We start from the raw sequence: 7,500 nt of genomic DNA, 5'->3' as shown, positions 1-7,500 counted from the left end.
TGGAAAAGCTCCAGTTTACTGTGATGAGGTTAGTCGGACGAAGAACTTTATAAATATCACGACTCAAATCATTTTCCTTCGTTTCATAGGATAGTATTCGATATTCTCAACGTTAAGACCTATAGCGAGATTTTTCCTCGCGGAATGAACCAACATTTGCTTCATAATATTGGAGCCATAAAAGCCTCATTTAAATGCAGGTCTTCCCATCAGGGGGAGGAGGACAGCACGTTGTGGTCTGCTTTCGTTCGGTCTCTTTCGGAGTGAGATATCTCCAAATGTCCGCAGTGATGGATAATCATTTTACTGATCTTTATAAGAAAAGTTTCCGTTTCCAGTAGATTTGTTCTTCATAACAAAGTCACGATTATTTCACTCTCAAACAATACCTTAGAAGTGAACTGAAGGTTATTTATATGAGATAGCTTCTTCATACAAAATTCATCGTGAATGATGAAACTTGTTTGTGACTCAGCATCGCTGAAAGGTCGCAACAAATAGAGCCACTATTAGGCAGGTGGTATATTAGCCAAAGCTGCAATACGTTCTCTCTCTCTCTCTCTCTCTCTCTCTCTCTCTATGATCCCGATTGTCCCCCAACAGTGTAGTTGCCTTCCTTGACCTCAAAAGTGCTTTTGATATAGCCAACAGGGATATAATTCTTGATCAGCTTGTCGAATTTGGTGTCAGAGGAAACCTTCTGAAGTGGATAAACGGTTATCTCAGTAACAGAAAATCACGTGTTTTCTTTAAGGGTGCGTGTAGCTCCTATGAAAATTTTGAGCTTGGCACACCTCAGGGCGGTGTATTGAGCCCTTTTCTTTTTAATATTCTTATGCACCGTGTACTGTCTCTCCTCCCTGCTATCCCTGGAACCACTGTAACCTGCTATGCTGATGATGTCTGCATCCACTCCACTACCCCTCAAGACCTTCAGCGTGTCCTTCAAGAATTCTACAGGTCCTGTACCTCCTGTGGCCTCATACTCTCCCCAGAAAAAAGCAGAATCTTCTCTGCCCGGAATCTCCAAGACCTGCCAGTGTTCATTATGGGTGGGAATATTATACCTCACTGCACACAGTATACATATCTAGGTGCACCAGTCAGGATCACCCCTGCTATACCTGCACGCCAACGAATCCACCCCATGGTGAAAAACCTTCTTGATCGACTGGAGCCTCGCTTCACTCCCATCAAGTGGCTTGCCACCAGGGCCACAGGTATATCTATCCCCGTGGCTAGAACCTCTATATCCTCTTCCTAAGGTCAGTTGTTGACTATTTATCTCCTGCTTTAATTCAATTACCCAGACAGGTGTTACAACCTCTAGAACAGTTCCAAAATAGAGTAATGAGGTTTATCCTAGGATGCCCTCCTTCCACTCGGATAGTCAACATGCAGACCGAACTCATGTTACCTCCATTAATAGAGAGAATTTATGCCAATGTAACTTGGTTTTCTGTTAAATGTCTACACTCTCCACAATTTACTCCAAACTTCTCTGCTGTACTCAGAGCATCACTTGACGAAGATGCACCAAGACCTCAACTCCGGCCAGGGGGCCATAACCTAGTTAGGGCAGTATGTGAAAATCTTCGACACCTTGATATCGGTGTACCTGAGCAAGCAGTCATCCAAGATTTGCCACCATGGCGGGTTCCTATTCCTGCTGTCACTTTCACACCAACCTCTAAAGATGCCCATCCCAGTCTACAGAAGCAGTTGGTTTTGGAAACAATAGCCAAAGTGTCAATTTCAGTTCCTGCAGGACACCACATCTACGTGGACGGCTCAGTACAGGCAGATGGAAGTGCAGCATGTGCTATGTTCTCCCCACTTTAGAATCTCCTGAGGGTGGGTGGCATGGTCGCAGGTTGCCAAACTCATCCAGTTCCACTTATTGCGAACTTCAAGGTATATGGGATGCAGTAACCCTACTTGTTAGAAGAAATGTGAATGGATTGGTGATCTGTGACTCCAAATCTGCACTCCAGGCACTGACATCTTCTAGACCCAGCTGTGGCCGTGTTGTGCGAGACATATTGTGTCAACTCGCTGCTGCTTACAATGCCTCGCTTGTCTTGTCCTTCATGTGGATGCCCTCCCATATTGGGCTTGCTGGGAATGACATGGTGGACAGTCTTGCTATAAAGCTGCCTGCACGCTTGAACTTGATGACAGAAATGTTGAGCCCTCACTTCACTGCCTTAAACATAGAATATATTCAGCAGCTTTTGCCCGTACAGTACAGCGTAGGGATGCAGAGAGGGGCACTAGTGTTTCCATACAACATCATGATAACTTTCTGCAGAGCCGTCACAAGTACCAGCGACGTGGACTCATGGTGCGTAGGCATAATGTCGTAAGTGCCAGGATAAGGTTGGGATATCGTCCTGTGTGGCAGGTTGGACAGACACTAGATATACCACACTACACCTCATGTAAACTGTGTAACCTTGCTAATGCCAATAACCTTGAACACTACTGCCTTCATTGCCCCACTGTCAGGAATCTGTTACCTCAAGGACAAAATTTACTTCAAACCTGCCAATATTTACTCAAAGATGACCACCTAGACGTAATTTTGACTCGTCATCCACACTTTGGTGGCTGCTAAACTGTCTGTTGCAGATGTTGTGATAATGGAATACAATTTCATATATGTTATTTTTGTAACTGATATACTGATAATTCAATGCTGTAATTTTTTTCTGTTGAGTTCTGATGTACTGTAAGTAACTGCTAATATGTAACTTTGTTTGACGTCTTTGGGCGTAATAAATTTATTAAATAATCTCTCTCTATGAGAGAACGCCTCCTAAAGGTAAAGTATGAATCTCGTCAAAAAAAAAAAAAAACATTATCAATAGGTTTATCTACAAATTTTATACATAGAAAGTAATTTAACTGGTTTATTGGGTGAATATACATTGGAGATTTCACTAATTGGCAGACAAGGCTAACCAGGACGCAGTCATTTCATTGCTGCTACATTACCACTAATAACATCAGAAATAATAATAATAATAATAATAATAATAATAATAATAATAATAATAATAATAATAATAGACGAAGACCCAGAAATATACGGAGAGGGGGAGAAGGAAAAACAGAACAGAGGAATGGCACAACAAACCAATGCACGGACAGTACATGAGACAGACCAAAGAACTGGCCAGTGATGAAACATGCTAATGGCTACAGATGGGAGAACTCAAGAAGGAAACAGAAGGAATGCTAACAGCAGCACAAGATCAGGCCCTAAGAACTAGATATGTCCAAAGAACAACAGATGGAAATAACATCTCACCCATATGCAGGCAGTGCAATATGAAAGACGAGACCATAAACCACATAGCAAGCGAATGTCCGACGCTTACACAGAACCAGTACAAAAAGAGGCATGATTCAGTAGCAAAAGCCCTCCACTGGAGCCTGTGCGAGAAACACCAGCTAGCTTGCAGTAATAAGTGGTACGAACACCAGCCTGGGGAGTGATAGAAAATGATCAGGCAAAGATCCTCTGGAACTATGGTATCAGAACAGACAGGGTGGTACGTGCCAATAAACCAGACGTGACGTTCATTGACAAAATCACAAAGAAAGGATCACTCACTGATGTGACAATACCATGGGACACCAGAATAGATGAGAAAGAAAGAGAAAAAATGGTAAGTACCAAGACCTGAAAATAGAAATATGAAGGATATGGGATACGCCAGTGGAAATTGTACCCATAGTCATAGGAACACTAGGCACGATCATAAGATCCCGGAAAAGGAATCTGGAAAAACTAGATTCCGAAAAAGCTCCAGGACTCATGCAGAAGAGTGTGCTACTAGAAACAGCGCACATAGTGAGAAAAGTGACGGACTCTTAAGGAGGCAGGATGCAACCTGGAACACCACGCTGTAAAACCACCCAGTCGAATAGGATGACTGTGATAGACCGAAAAACAACAAAAATAATAATAATAATAATAATAATAATAATAATAATAATAATAATAATAATAATAATAACAATAATAATAAGACAAAGACCAACGACAATAACAACAACCAAAGCATCAATCTAAACCTTGAAAAGAAATGTTCCTTTCCATAAATAGGAAACTCAAATTAATGATGTTTTCGAGACGAAATTCCAAACCTTTTCTTTTATTTCCATCTTATTTGGCTTTTTTCCTTTGGCTTTAATTTTCCTCTGTCCTTCACCCTTCATTTTCCAAAGACCGTCTTGCATTCAGCTGCAAGGCCATTCTGCCCTCTGGCCAAAAGCAATCAAATCGAAATTCCAACTTTCATATTTCACGTGTTGGTCCTTCAATAAGTCGACCTGACTCCCATTTACTATTTTTTTATATATATATATGCGGGGTTTTGGTTATATTTATTTCAATTTTGTTGGGGAAATTATATATACAATATGCACCTTTTTCTGAAGGTTTTCTTTGTAGAAGTGGTTTTTTGTAGCAACTCACAGAGAAGACTGAAATTCATTTACAAAATAAGCTATGAAAATGTGCATTGGGAGGGATTTGATAGTTATCCTTTTTTTCATAGAAGTGTTTTCAAAGAAATGGAAAACAGATATTATCTCGAAACAGCCCCTGACCTTTCTGAGTCCTGATTCGTTTCGTATTCCTATATAATTTTTTAAAAAACAGATTCGGTATTTTGTAAAGGAAAACAACCCAGAGTCATAATCGTTTTTATTCTTTTGTATATCACAAAAGTTTATTTTCCATTCTAAAAAGAAGTGCAAGCATTTGTTGGTTCGTTAGCGTGTTTGCGAAAGGGAGGAAATGGGGAACGCGAGGGAATCTGAGAAATAGGCAGAGAACGAATAAGAATGCAGGCGGGGAGAAGGAAAGGCAGTATTAAATCGTGGGAGCTAAGATCTTGCGAGAAGGAAACATTTTTCAGGGGACCTCATTCCTAACGTCTTAAGAACCTTTAATGACATTGTTGTTTATATTTACTGTTCCTGGGTACTTCCAAAACGGGCACTTGGCCAAAAGTAACATATCAAGAACTGGCCTTCAACTGAAAGGACCTTTGGTCTAATAGACATGAGTTTTTACTACATTGCTTTTCAACGGTGATGTTTTCAGTTACTTTTCTTGGGCATTAAATAGGGGAAAATAGGCAGTTATGCTTTTAGTGTTTACAGCGGGTGTTTATATCGTTAAGAAACAGTTTTCAGTAATATTAATATCTGTCTTTTACATTACTTTTGGGTCTGAATACACGTCCATTGAGGAGTTATTTTTATTGCATAAACACCATTGAATTAAAAGCGACTCTCTGGATATAAGACCCTTTGGTTCGATTTTCGTGTAGAGGCCCTTTTCTACGTAACGTTTTCATTCCATCTACCTCAGGCTGTGGAATGTGGTCCTTGAGGGAGGAAGGTAGCTGTAGAGGTATAATAGTTGTTCTGTCAATTGCTGGTTTAAAATTTTTGATGCCGTTATGACTCCAAGTTTGCCTTCCAATTTTGATGCATCTCAAATTTTGGAAGGAAAAACGGTAAAAGACATCGGGTAAGTAGACTGTGAGTGACTGATAGACAGATTGAGCGGCGGAAATGACTGTTGTGGCAAAAGGAGACGACAATGAAACTGATGTGTCCAGGAAAATAAGGATTTGAGCATCAACGCCTGACCTTGGTGGAATGCCCTCGTGGCATGATCTCGCCTTCATTCCGAAGCAGATTCCAACAAAAAGGAAACACGAAGTAACAGCCAAGTAACTTGGCAGCTTCGGAGGAAACGACTTAAACGCCAGGACGGACTGGGGATAGTACAGGCGGAGAAATCTCCCAGACTGCTTTCGTGCTTGACTAATAGTGACGTGGTATTGTCCATATACGATTTCACATATCTGTCTTAAGCCAATGATTAAACAGTTCCGACATATAACAGAAAAATCTTTTCAAACCGATTTGGAATAGTTACTGTGAAGTATTATAATTCATATTTTTATAGTTACACACATTCGTATGAGTTATCAGCGTTGTTTTATTCAGTCTTTTTCAGCTGGATAAAGAGTCATTAATGAAAATCATCTGGAACAATATTACGCTAGGAATTAGAGATGTTGGCAAAGACAGACAAAAAAATCCAAATATGCTGTGGCGCATTCAGGTATAGTTACTCTGCCTGAACGTTCGGTACAACCACATACAGAGAACTTATTAAACTCTTTCTCATTTCATTCCGAAGCTCTATGGAAAACGCCAACAAAAACTATTTTTTGGTGTTGCTAAAGTTCTCATTTAATGTGGTACTTCAAAGCGAATGAGGTGGACGATTTGTGCGACTGAAATGTCCCTGTCAAAAGATTTCAGTTGCTACTTTCGAAGGGTTAGTTGACAACATTCACAAATTTGTTCTAAATTTAGGGCATAGTCTAATAATTACTTGTAATGCGTCACTGAAACGAATAATCAGACATAACTTTTATGACAACCGAACAACAATTAGCAAACGTCATTTTCTAACCTCTTATTCAATAAAAGAAAATTATAAACTACAAACAAAAGGTCCTCGGAAAACAACAGCAAATGTCATGCGGAGTAGTATTCATGCCTCTATTTCAACCTTTTAATCGTAGAGTAAACAAAGACTGACATCGGCGTTTCAGAAGTGAAGGTCTGACCATATGGTGCCGCTGTCTTGCAAGCGCCATCTAGTTTTTATTAGAGTTCTCTCTCTGCCGCCCTCTCTCACACTCTCCGGGCGATAAAGACGTCCCATCAGAAAAGTTGTGAGAAAACCTTAGCCTCTTCAGCTCCTCTTCACCTCTAGAGCCCCTCGGCCACCTGGACAGGAACCACTTCGGCAGTTGTGAAGTATTGTTAGGGGGATAATGTCAAGCTTCTTTCAGTAATGGGGTCTTTCACTAAAGCAGGAGATATTAGTCTTATGTTAAATTTATATGTCTTAGACAAGGCACTCGAAGGAACATTTAGAGGTGAATTTGGAAGGTCTGTTAGGAGTTCATTCTAAACTCTCTTCACGTTAACAAATCGGAAAGATTCCCTCAGTTTCATGACAAATTACTGTCAAGTTCTTTTAACGATTTCTCTCTTTTAAAAATTACGAATTGAATGTGTTACTGAATTTTTTCAAAATGTCATTTTGAAAATACTGACAAAATCTGAATGGACTTGCAGCGTTTCAGTAAGGTGAAGATATAAAGTATTTAGCTCCAGAAATAAAGCATAAATACCGTTGAATACTTGAAGAGCAATACGCCACTTTGAAATGGTCAATAGTTCTGGGAAATCATGGGAAGGAAGCCCATGCACCTGAAGTCACAGAAGCAGATATAATTGTAGAAAAATGAAAATGAGAAAAAGTCCCATGATAATAAAAAATAAAAAAAATTGCGGTGTGAATTATTCTTGACTAAACAGAATTATGATTATAATGCGATTCTTAAAAATAATAATAAAGCACACATCACCATCACTCGTGAGGTCATTTAC

At 39.8% G+C, this 7,500-nt stretch overlaps 1 pseudogene; it reads left to right on the top strand.

The window, feature by feature from the left end:
• The first annotated feature begins 609 nt into the window (after positions 1 to 609).
• Positions 610 to 2,366, top strand: LOC136830870 (uncharacterized; annotated as a pseudogene).
• The last annotated feature ends 5,134 nt before the right edge of the window (positions 2,367 to 7,500 follow it).

The sequence above is a fragment of the Macrobrachium rosenbergii genome, chromosome 47, assembly GCF_040412425.1.
Source record: "Macrobrachium rosenbergii isolate ZJJX-2024 chromosome 47, ASM4041242v1, whole genome shotgun sequence".
Lineage (NCBI taxonomy): Eukaryota > Metazoa > Arthropoda > Malacostraca > Decapoda > Palaemonidae > Macrobrachium > Macrobrachium rosenbergii.
Note: the sequence above shows the minus strand (reverse complement) of the source record. Positions and strands in the feature narration are given on the sequence as shown.